Source organism: Muntiacus reevesi, chromosome 8 (assembly GCF_963930625.1).
Source record: "Muntiacus reevesi chromosome 8, mMunRee1.1, whole genome shotgun sequence".
In the NCBI taxonomy this organism is placed as follows: domain Eukaryota; kingdom Metazoa; phylum Chordata; class Mammalia; order Artiodactyla; family Cervidae; genus Muntiacus; species Muntiacus reevesi.
In genome coordinates, this window is record NC_089256.1 from 37,503,992 (window position 1) to 37,515,301 (window position 11,310).

Consider the following 11,310-nt stretch of genomic DNA (forward strand, 5'->3'; position numbering starts at 1 on the left):
GTATAAAATCATTGACTTGTTTTTTTCTTTGTAACTTGAAACCAAGAAATATTCTAAAAATTCACTTAGAAGCCTTATGGGATATTAATGTTAGCTTCACTATAACTTTTAACTCTTTAGTAAGTTTTATTTTAGAAATAAGAATAAGAGGAATTTCTCAGGTATTGTTTAGATAACTTTTTTATTCCAAATTTATGACAGTCGATTAACCAGAAATTTTCTACTACTATTGCCTGTAGCAAAATTGTGTTGGATCTGTTTTCATTAGTATTATTTTCCAAATAATTTTCATTAGTATTAGTTTCCAAATATGCCTATTTACTTTGCAGCTTTTTTTACTATTATTTTCAGTTATTTATGTTGTGTTATAAACATAGGCATTAATAAAATATAGCATTATGCATTATTCTTTAGAAATCTTAGTACTTTACAAGATGGATATTCTAGGAACAGTTGATTCTTGGTTGTTCTACTTGCTCTTTAGTTTGTGAATGATCTGTTCTGTCATGTCTTTTTCATCTCCCTTTTGCTATTCTAATATAGAGTTAGTTAATAATGGAAAAGAGACATCCCAGGCTGTTCTTTAAGGTGAAAGTTTAGTCACTCAGTTGCATCCAACTCTGTGTGACCCCATGGTCTGCAGCTTGCCAAGCTTCTCTGTCCATGGAATTCTCCAGGCAAGAATACCGGAGTGGTCTGCCATGCCCTCCTCCGGGGAGCTTCCCAATCCAGGGATTGAACCCAGGTCTCTTGCATTGCAGGCAAATTCTTTACCGACTGAGCTGCCAGGGAAGCCTAATTTTGTAAGGTAGTAAAGGTTAAAGTTACTGGCTAAATTAAGGTCTTTTGAATTATTTGGTATTAATCTCCTCCATAGCTCTCATCTTGAGTGGGTTGCTTAAGTCTCAAAACCTGTTTTCCTAATCAAACAATACCTGCCTCCTACAACTGTTGTTAAGGGTTAAATGAAATGTGTTTCTTGTATAGCACAATGTCAGGAGTGTGATGTGTGCATAACAAGTGGTAGTTTATATCTGTTTTTAATTTCAGAACATATTTAATTGAGTTACTGATGTGCAGTGTGGAGGGAAGGGAGAAAAAAAAAAAGATAAATATACTCCTTGAAGGCAGGGATACCAGAGTCTGTCTGTATGACAGTTTTACCATTAGTCATAGGATTCTAGCCTATAAATTCATACCATAGAACTTATACATTAAATACAGTATTCTGTTATTCTGGTTAATACAGAATATTACACTCAGCCCAATTTTATTTATAAAATTTTGAAGTGAAAGGAATCTGTGATTATTTTTAGAAATGCTATAAAGGTTGTTTATGGATAAGCTTGTCATCAAACCATAAGCATATGTAGTGGATACATTTTGAATTCTCTTCCCAGCTAATTGTCCACTGGAGCTTTTACCTTTTCTGTTTCTTATACAGGATTCATTGTATTTTGATAAGTGAAGGGATGTATGTGTTTGTGCACTCAAAAAGATTTCATTGTGGTAGGACGAACTCATTCCTGATTCCGTTAGTCCAGTTTGCCATTTGTGATCATTCTGTACTTCTCTATTCTGATTCCCACTTGTTCCTGCACATTTCCTGTAATTCATCTCAGTAATTTTTATAAGCTAGTTATATAGTGACCTTATATTCACCTTTATTCTTAACCTTTTGGCCTATCTATTTTTAAAAAAAGTAGCATTTTGAAATGTGTATATCGTATAAAAATATTTATTCTTGAAGCCCTCTCCTTTCTATTATGTTGTTAGATTCAGTGGACCAGGAAAGAAAACAAGGGCCTAGATGCTTTCTGTCTTTCAGTTTTGCTGTTCTTAGCAAGGTGGCCTGTCTGCTTAGATTTGCTCCCTTCGAGGTCCTAAAATGGCTTGCCTGTCCCATACAGGTGACCAGAGTAGGTTGCCATATTCCAAGGGAGTAAGTGTTTCTCATGGCCTGTATCTTTTAAAAGAACAAAAAAATCATTCCCAGAAGGTCCCCAATAGACTTTGCCCTACCTCTTACTGGTGAGAACATTGTTTCATGCTTGTTTCCAAACCAGTCATTGCCAAGGGTACTGGAATAATACCTTGATATTTAAGGTTTTGCTATCACAAGATAAAAAGGGGGAACTAATGTGGCAGTCAGTAATCTGCCACATAAGCCTTTCTCATGGCGTTGTTCAGTAGGTAGATTAAATAAAATGAATAGAAAGGTGCTTCACAAAATTATTTTTGTACTATATAAATATAAGGTAATGTTATTAGCTGGAATTGTACCAATTCTGCAAGCATGAAAATATTAAACAGGATCTTGATGCCTTGTCCCAAGAAGATAAACTGTGTATGAAAATAAGTATTTGCTTTTCTTCATCTTCAGAAAGAAATAGTCTTCAATCAGTTGGGTGGAATGTATTTTTCTAAGTGTTAACACTATTAATGAAGTACCCCAGTATCCGTGAACGATTTTGTATATAAATAAAATATTGTCTTGGAACCTTGATATTTAGCTTTTACATAACACCTCACTCTTGCCCCCAACACCTGTATCATCTGAGACTGGTACTAAAAACATTTCTGGGATAATGAAATCACTACGTGTTGTGCATTAACCAGTAGCAATTTGTAAGGGATCTTGTAAGACAGAAGGAACAGAAGTGGGCCTCTGATGTCGTGATTTACCATTGCGGTGTTCTGCAGTGTGGGGGAGAGACTGATGACTCATTAAATCGGATGGTTGCCTGTGCTATCTGGATTTTTCCCTGTTCTACAGCATGACTTTTTTTTTTAATCTTTCACAAATACGGGGGAGGGATACTGTTTCAGTTTGTGGCTATTAGAATATTGATTTTAATTACATTTACTTTTTATCCTTAGAACAGGAGTCCAACAGCTAAAGGCATTGTTTATTTTTTTTTTAAGGCATTGTTTAGAATATAATCATTTGAGTTTATTCTCTGTGAGTGCAGGTACATATACCACATTGTTTTCATGAAAGCAATGGTTTTTAAAGTAAATATCACGCTTTTATTTTTTAAACAATTGAAAGCATCAGTAATAGTTGCATACTATATTAGAAAAGAGTTATTACATAGCATATACAACTTGATGTAGCATTAAATCACATCATGATTGCTTGGATCTTATGGAGATTTGGCATAAGTTTAATTTACAGTATAATCTAATTTTATAGATTATAATTATAATTTTATAGATTATTATAATCTAATAATCTAAGTATAGTTTGCTTATTGCAAAGTTAAACTGTTTCAGGAGATTTTTTTCTTAAAATGTTTTTAAAAGCCCATGGTTTTTCATGGAAAGACATAAGCATTCAGTAGTGAAGCAGATTTTAGTGGAGTTTTTTATTTTCACTCTTTTCATAGATAACAATGATGGGTGATTAGTGGATACAAATTAGTATGTTATATAGCCATGTCTATTAAACTGCTATATGCTTTGCCCAATTCAGTGATTAAGTCAATATGTCTGCCTAATTTATCATTTCTTTTTACCATTTTTATTTTATTTGTGGAAAGGAAATACTTCTATCTTTTTCTTGTAAAACATACATGTGTATCATGAAGGAGAGGGCAAAACTTGTTTGGATTAAGAGGATATACAAGAGCATACAAAGAATTTCCCTGATTACAGTTGACTGCTATAACATTGTCCTATTGTCTGTCAAGAGTCTGGTGGGAGGATATTTATTTATTTAAGGTTTACTTGTTTTTCTGCAGTTGGAGTATTTTGGTGAAAAAGCTTTAGAATTATAGTGTCTATCCATCTGTATGTATGTGTATCCTTATGTCAGTGCTGCAGGAATTACAAATTTTAATGTTCAAGAGAGTCTATTACCTTGGACTAATCCTTGGAAGTTTCTCAAAGTGCTTAACTCTTAAGAGGTTGGAGCCTGAAATTTCGGGAGCAAGGAAACATTTTCCAGTATCAGAAAATAGTACCTTAGACTTTTCCCCTGTAACTACTGGTGATGGGCTCTATCTAAGGTTTATGTTGGAGGAGGAGGAACAAGTTCTTTTTAGAAACTAAGACTTCGGTTGTATGGAAACCTGAACTCTACACTAATTGCTTGACTTAACCTGAGAACTGTCATATAGGGTCTACTTTCTAAATCCGCTTTTGTATTTTTTTTTCCATTTCAAGATTACTTAAAACAGAAAACAAGCCAAATATTGTTGTGCTTCAAGTGTGAGTCTTAAGCTTCAGTTATCCAGGGAGCAATTATTCAGCTTACTCATTGTTTAAATATTTGGTTTCTCTTAAATCAGATGTCTAGACGGAAGTCTCGTGTATAAGGTGTTTCTTAGGGATCAACACACAGTGAGAGGAAGGGGGCAGGAGCAGAATTTGGCAGAAGTTTCAAGGTAAGCCCTGCAGAGCCTCAGCCAACCAGGTGGAGTGATCTGGACTGAGCATTTATTGCTTATGATAGTATCCCACATTGGACTGACAGGATGGGGTCTTCATATATATACCTCCACTTTCCTTGGTCACCCAGCTCAGGTTGCTCTGTGAACGGTGTCAGTGTGGCCAAGGCAGCTCTTTGAATCTGACCCTGAAGGGCTGCCAGCTGTTGACTTTCCACTCCCTTGTCCTTCCTTGAAGTAGAATCTGGATTTTGCAGTTCTGTCCCTAATATAATAAAACATATGTCTTGAGAGAGAGACTGTTGTCCTCTGTACTACATAGGATTGTTTAGATGTTTATAATAGAAATCAACCTAGTTAATTTTGGAGGCTGAGTGCAGTACTTAAAGAGCATAGGCTTTGGAGTCAGGTAGTCAGGCTGCCTGCGCTCACAATTCCACCTTTAACTGTTTGCTGGTTAAGAGCTGGGTTTGGGATATGTTTGTAACCACGTCTCTGCACGTTGCACAATGGTGTACAGAAAGCTAAATTACTTGGCAACTGTCATACTTTTGTCCTCTCAACGCTGACTTTTTTTCCTTCTAGTTTTATACGTATTGAGTATATTCCCTACACTGTACATTTCATCCCTGTGACTCATTTATTTTGCAACTGGAAGTTTGTACCTCTTATCTCATATTTCTGTCTTTCTCCTGCCTGTCTTTCCTCTGGCAGCCACCTGTCTGTATCCATGGCTCTACCTGTGTCTTATTAATCTTTCTTCACTTGCTTTGTTTTTAAGATTACACATTTGAGAACTCAGACAATATTGTCTTTTTTCCGTATGACTTATTTCATTAAGAATAATACCCTCTAGGCTCAATGGCAAGATTTCCTTCTTTCTTATGGCTGAGGAAAGTGGTAGGGCTTCCCAGGGAGCTCAGTGGTAGAGAATCCGCCTGCCAGTGCAGGAAATGCAGGTTCATCCCCTGGAAAAGGAAATGGCAACCCACTCCAGTATTCTTGCTAGGGTAATCCCATGGACAGAGTAGCCTGGCAGGCTACAGTCCATGGGGTCACAAGAGTCAGACAGGACTTAACAACTAAAAAACAGTGCTCGCTTCAGCAGCACATACACTAAAACAACTAAAAAACAGCAATGTTATATTATTTATGCATTCCCCGCCTTCTTTACCCATTCATCTATTAATGGGCACTTAGATTGCTTCCATATCTTGGCTGTTGTAAACACTGATTTGTTTAAAAATAGGATTATCTTGATTTGATATAATGTTAATCAGATGAATGCAAATTTGTGGATCTGGTAAAAAGTGTACCTAAGAAAATATATATAGAATGATCACTTAAGACTTTTGATTTTCTTATTAGTTTGATGTCAGTGTTCTTAATGCCTGCTGTCTTTGGCATAAATTAAACAACATATAAATGGCAACCCAATCCAGTGTTCTTGCCTGGAGAATCCCAATGGACATAGGTTTGGGTGGACTCCCAGAGTTGATGATGGACAGGGAGGCCTGGCATGCTGTGATTCATGGGGTCGCACAGAGTCGGACACAACTGAAGCGACTTAGCAGCAGCAGCAGCCTAAAAATAAAGTTGAAAACTAGAGAATCATCAGTTTCCTATGGTGGCTAGAATTATCCAACTGAGTAATATATCCACAAGGCAGCTGAATCATGAACAAACTCATTTGATTTCCACAAATTATTGCTCATACATTTGGAGGCTCTCAGTGTTTAAAGGGAAAAGTTGTAAATACCTGTATTTTAAAAATCAGAACAGATACCATAATTGCCTCATAAACATTTCAGAACACCTTCGTGACCCCTAGGAGATTTGAGGCATCTATAAGAAAGTTCTACTGTATACCGTATGTCTCTTTATTCATCTTTCAAGTTTCAGTTTATTATTCTCTAAGTCACTCTTGTCCTGCCCAAGTTTAGGTTAGATCCTCTGCTTTATCTAAATCACTCTGCATTGCTCCTATGAGAGTACATTTGTCAACTTATTGTAACTAGGTTTGCTTTTTATCCCACCAGGCTAGAAACTCCTTGGGGGAGAGATTGTGTCTTACTCCATTGTATTTTCAATCTATAATACTGCACTTGGCATATCACTAATGCTTAAAATCTGTTTCGTTTTAGCAAATAAAGGTATGGTAAAACGCACATAATAACTAAGGGAAAAAACTAGCCACTTGGCTGGATTTGGTTCAAATAACAAGAAGATAAGAATGTTCGGTTTGGTTCAGTTCAATTCAGTCACTAGGTTGTGTCCAATTCTTTGCCACCCCATGAATCACAGCACGCCAGGCCTCCCTGTCCATCACCAACTCCCAGAGTCCACCCAAACCCATGTCCATTGAGTCAGTGATACCATCCAGCCATCTCATCCTCTGTCGTCCCCTTCTCCTCCTGCCCCCAATCCTTCCCAGCATTAGGGTCTTTTCCAGTGAGTCAGTTCTTCGCATGAGGTGGCCAAAGTATTGGAGTTTCAGCTTCAATATCAGTCCTTCCAGTGAACACCCAGGACTGATCTCCTTTAGGATGGACTGGTTGGATCTCCTTGCAGTCCAAGGGACTCTCAAGAGTCTTCTCCAACACCACAGTTCAAAAGCATCAAATTTTCGGTGCTCAGCTTTCTTCACTGTCCAACTCTCACATCCATACATGACCACTGGAAAAACCATAGCCTTGACTAGATGGACCTTTGTTGGCAAAGTAATGTCTCTGCTTTTAAATATGCTATCAAGGTTGGTCATAACTTTCCTTACAAGGAGTAAGCGTCTTTTAATTTCATGGCTGCAGTCACCATCTGCAGTGATTTTGGAGCCCAAAAAAATAAAGTCTGACACTGTTTCCACTGTTTGCCCTGTTTCCCCATCTATTTCCCATGAAGTGATGGGACTGGATGCCGTGATCTTAAGTTTTCCGAATGTTGAGCTTTAAGCCAAGTTTTTCGCTCTCCTCTTTCACTTTCATCAAGAGGCTTTTTGGTTCCTCTTCACTTTCTGCCATAAGGGTGATGTCACATTAGGCAATATTAACTTACACTAACAGAATAGAGTTAGTAGTTATCAGTAGTTTCTATTAGGCTTACTGTTTGGTGCTTCACAACAATCCCAGTAGATTTTACAAATGAAATGAGTCTCAAAAGGTTGAAAGAATTTGATTTGCTTAAGGGCACAGTTTTTAATTTCAAACTCAATTTGTCTGACTCAAAGCCTTGGTCTCTGTTTCTCAATAAAAAGAAGCAGCCAGAATAGATAAAGTGGTACTCTTGAAGAGTTACTCATATGACATTTAGAATATAGTTTTTAATTTTATTTGCTCTGTTTTAAAAGAAACAGTGATATTGTAAAATACTTCGAGAACAGGGTATAGCCTCAGGGGAGGAAGAGCTGAAAAAGGCTGTCCTTTCAGGGACAGTTGAAGACGCTAAAGAGAATTTCCTTGGAGAGGGAGTATACTCTGTGTGGCTACAGTAGTTGGAAGAAACAGGGCCAGAGGGTACAGGTTATGAGCAAGTGTTAATAGATTTAGGTTGGATACAAAACAGCCCTCTTAAGAGGAGATTTTTAAAAATAGAATAGTTTTTTAAAAATTGAAGCTCTGTTTAAATAGTAGGTATTACTTATGAGAGTTTTGTAAGCATTTTACACCTCACAAGGAACATTTTTGACAAAACTGTAATTTAGTCATAACCCCAGGGTAGGGGATACTTCAAAGCAAGATACAAAGAGATTCTGATTTGTCCAAGATCTCCTGCTGTGTGTCACTGGTAGAATTAGGATCTTTCCTAAGTGTGACTCAGTATTTCATGCTATTTCCACTTTAATAGGCAGATGACCATGTATCATAGGAAATAACCATATTTGAGGAAGAAGTTAGACTGTATTGTTATAAATTTCTCTTCTGACTTTGAAAATCTTTGATTTTCTGAAGATTAAAATTTGACTTCCTTTGCTTGTTCACTACTTCAAAGCCTTTGCCTAACCCATCTCCCAAATAAATGCTTATCTTTAAACTGTTTATTCTCTTATCTAAGTAGTTTCTAAAAAAACTTCCATCTTTTAAAATTTAATTCTAATCTTTTGCAGTCCCATTCCTCCTTACTCAGCAATCCCTTCTACATCTTTAGGAGGCTGGAAAATCCTAATAAACCAGTTTCCCCTTTTCTTTAGTTCCTCCCTCAACTGCCCTTCCTCCAATTTAATTTTCATACAGAATCCAAAATTCTTGATCCTTTATGCTGACATTTGTGACTATAATAAATATTTTATCGTGATTTCCAGTGATTTAGGCACTGACTTCATCTTTGCCAACAAATGACCAAAGTGATGATAGTCTCTTATCTATCGCCATCTTTTATCATCTTTAAGGTATTGGTACTTACCTTGCCCCTTTGCTCATATCCTTCTTACTTGGAAGGTCTCCTTTTTTCCCATATGGTTTTGATCTTTGTTTTTACTCTTGCTTGTTTCTTTAATCACTCTTTAATTCTTCCCTGTTAGCTCTGTCCACCATCCCCTTTCTGAAAGTACCAAGAATATCAAACCAGAATTCCACTTTACTGTTATACTCCCCTCCCAAATTGCTCTGACACCTTGGTTTGTTGTTCTTGTTCATTTGCTCTGTCATGTCTGACTGTCTGACTCTTTGTGATCCCATGGACTGCAACACAGCAGGCTTCCCTGTCCTTCCCACCATCTCCCGGAGCTTGCTCAAACTTATATCCATTGAGTTGGTGAAATCATCCAGCCATCTAGCCCTCTGTCATCCCCTTCTCCTCCTGCCTTCAGTCCTTCCAATGAATATTCAGGATTGATTTCCTTTAGGATTGGCTGTTGATCTCTTTGCTGTCCAAGGAACTCTCAGGAGTCTTCTCCAGCACCGCAGTTAAAAAGCATCAATTCTTCAGTGCTCAGCCTTCTTTATGGTCCAACTCTCACATCCATACATGACTACTAGAAAAACCAATAGCTTTGACTAGACAAACCTCGTCAAAGTAATGTCTCTGCTTTGGTACACTTTGGTTGAAAGTGGAAATTACTCAGTCATGTCTGACTCTTTGCGTCCTCATGGACTATATAGTCCATAGAATTCTCCGGGCTAGAGTACTGGAGTGGATAGCCATTCCCTTCTCCAGGGGATCTTCCCAACCCAGGGATCGAACCCAGGTCTGCATTACAGGCGGATTCTTTACCAGCTAAACTACCAGGGAAGCCACCTTGGTTAATGGATTACAGATCATATTCCAAGAAATGTAGGATTCTGTAGTGATCCTTCAGTGACTCCAGAAGGACTGGAAAACATTACTCTACCCTGCCTGAGTGAATCCCCAAGGCTCAGGGTTTGATTTTCCTCTTGTTCTGTATTCTTTTTTCTGCACTCAACTCAGCCTTGAAACTTCCTTTCCAATTACTGGTTCTGCCAACTCATCCCTTTTGGTTCACACATTGCCCACAACTGAGTCAACTTTTCCTCTGCTCCCTGTGTATTGTCATTTTGAACACTTAAGTACTTTTGCTTTATGGTACAGTTGTTTAAAGCTAGTGAAAACTCCTTTTATTCACAATCTTTATTCCCTAGCTTTAACACAGTACCTTTTCCTTGGTAGGAGCTTGGTAAACAGTTAATGAATTGAGTCCATTTGTTAACCAAATTAAGTTGTATGGACCCTGCTCAGGCTGTAGCCCACTGAGACCCTCTGCCTCCATGGGGAAGGTTTTATTCCCCCTTTCGTGTTCCGGCAGCCAAAAAAATGAAACCAAAGCGTAATTGAAGCAACACAAACTTTAGTCAGTGGCCAGAGAATGGAGAAGTGGGGACTTAGTTCAGTAGTCAAATTGTCCCCTTAATGGCAAGCTGCTGCTGCTGCTAAGTTGCTTCAGTCGTGTCCGACTCTGTGTGACCCCATAGACGGCAGCCCACCAGGTTCCGACGTCCCTGGGATTCTCCAGGCAAGAACTCTAGAGTGGGTTGCCATTTCCTTCTCCAGTGTGTGAAAGTGAAGTTGCTCAGTTGTGTCCAACTCTTCGAGACCCCATGGACTGCAGCCTACCAGGCTCCTCCGTCCATGGGATTTTCCAGGCAAGAGTACTGGAGTGGGTTGCCATTGCCTTCTCCGTAATGGCAAGAGGGATTTGCTTATAAGGAATAAAGACAATAGGGAGAGCAAGACTAATGATGGGGAAGTATATGCATTAGTTTTCTGGGAAAAAGGCAAGGTTTTCCTGGAAAGGGACACCACCACCTTTCTTTCCATTTTTGGTCAGTGACTTCCAGTCATGGCTGCAGGTAGGAGTGTCATTTTGTACACCAATGTAGTAAAACAAAAATCACTGTAGAAAGAGATTCAGGGTCTGTTGGAGATCAAATTCATCACCATCTTGATTTCAGTTTTTTGATATCCAGTTTTTTGTTTTTCTCTCCCTATAACTTCCTCTGTGTCCAGACCCTGTGATTAAAGATATGTTAGTTCCTGTTCAAGGGAGGGGTTGGTTGGTTTTGAGCAAGGGTCTGGTGACAGCTCTGGACACAACCCATACTATTTCCAGAGCTTTTCAACTTCTCATCATGCCTACTTCCCCTCTCCTCTTAATTGATTGATTAAACAGCATTCTTCTCATAACAATCTGGTTGTTTCCTATTGTTGGTTGTTTGCTCTTGTTTGTAGGATAAAGTCCACTAGGCATTCATCTCTAGACCCACAAACTAATCTCTACCTTTGAATCCTTATTTCTCACTGTTGCAGTAACAGTGCAGTTTTTTATTGCAGTCAGGCTGGTCCATTAACTCTCCTGAAATTTTTATTTCCCTTCTCTTGTTATTTCTCCACCTGGAATGCCTTTGCAGTCCTCCTTTTCTTTTGCTAATTCTCCCTGATCTTCAAGATGTTTTCCATAAACGTGCTAATC

General features: G+C 38.2%; 1 protein-coding gene across 5 annotated transcripts in view; it reads left to right on the forward strand.

The window, feature by feature from the left end:
- The window catches only part of ATP6V1A (ATPase H+ transporting V1 subunit A), a 58,335-nt gene that overhangs the window by 15,271 nt on the left and 31,754 nt on the right, over nt 1-11,310 (forward strand). For 2 of the 5 annotated variants that reach the window (XM_065943397.1, XM_065943398.1), the window contains exon 2: nt 4,293-4,388. The exons of the other annotated variants lie outside the window; for them this stretch is intronic. The gene's annotated coding sequence lies outside the window, so the exon portion shown is untranslated. The remainder of the gene's footprint in view (nt 1-4,292; nt 4,389-11,310) is intronic. 5 annotated transcript variants of the gene reach the window in all.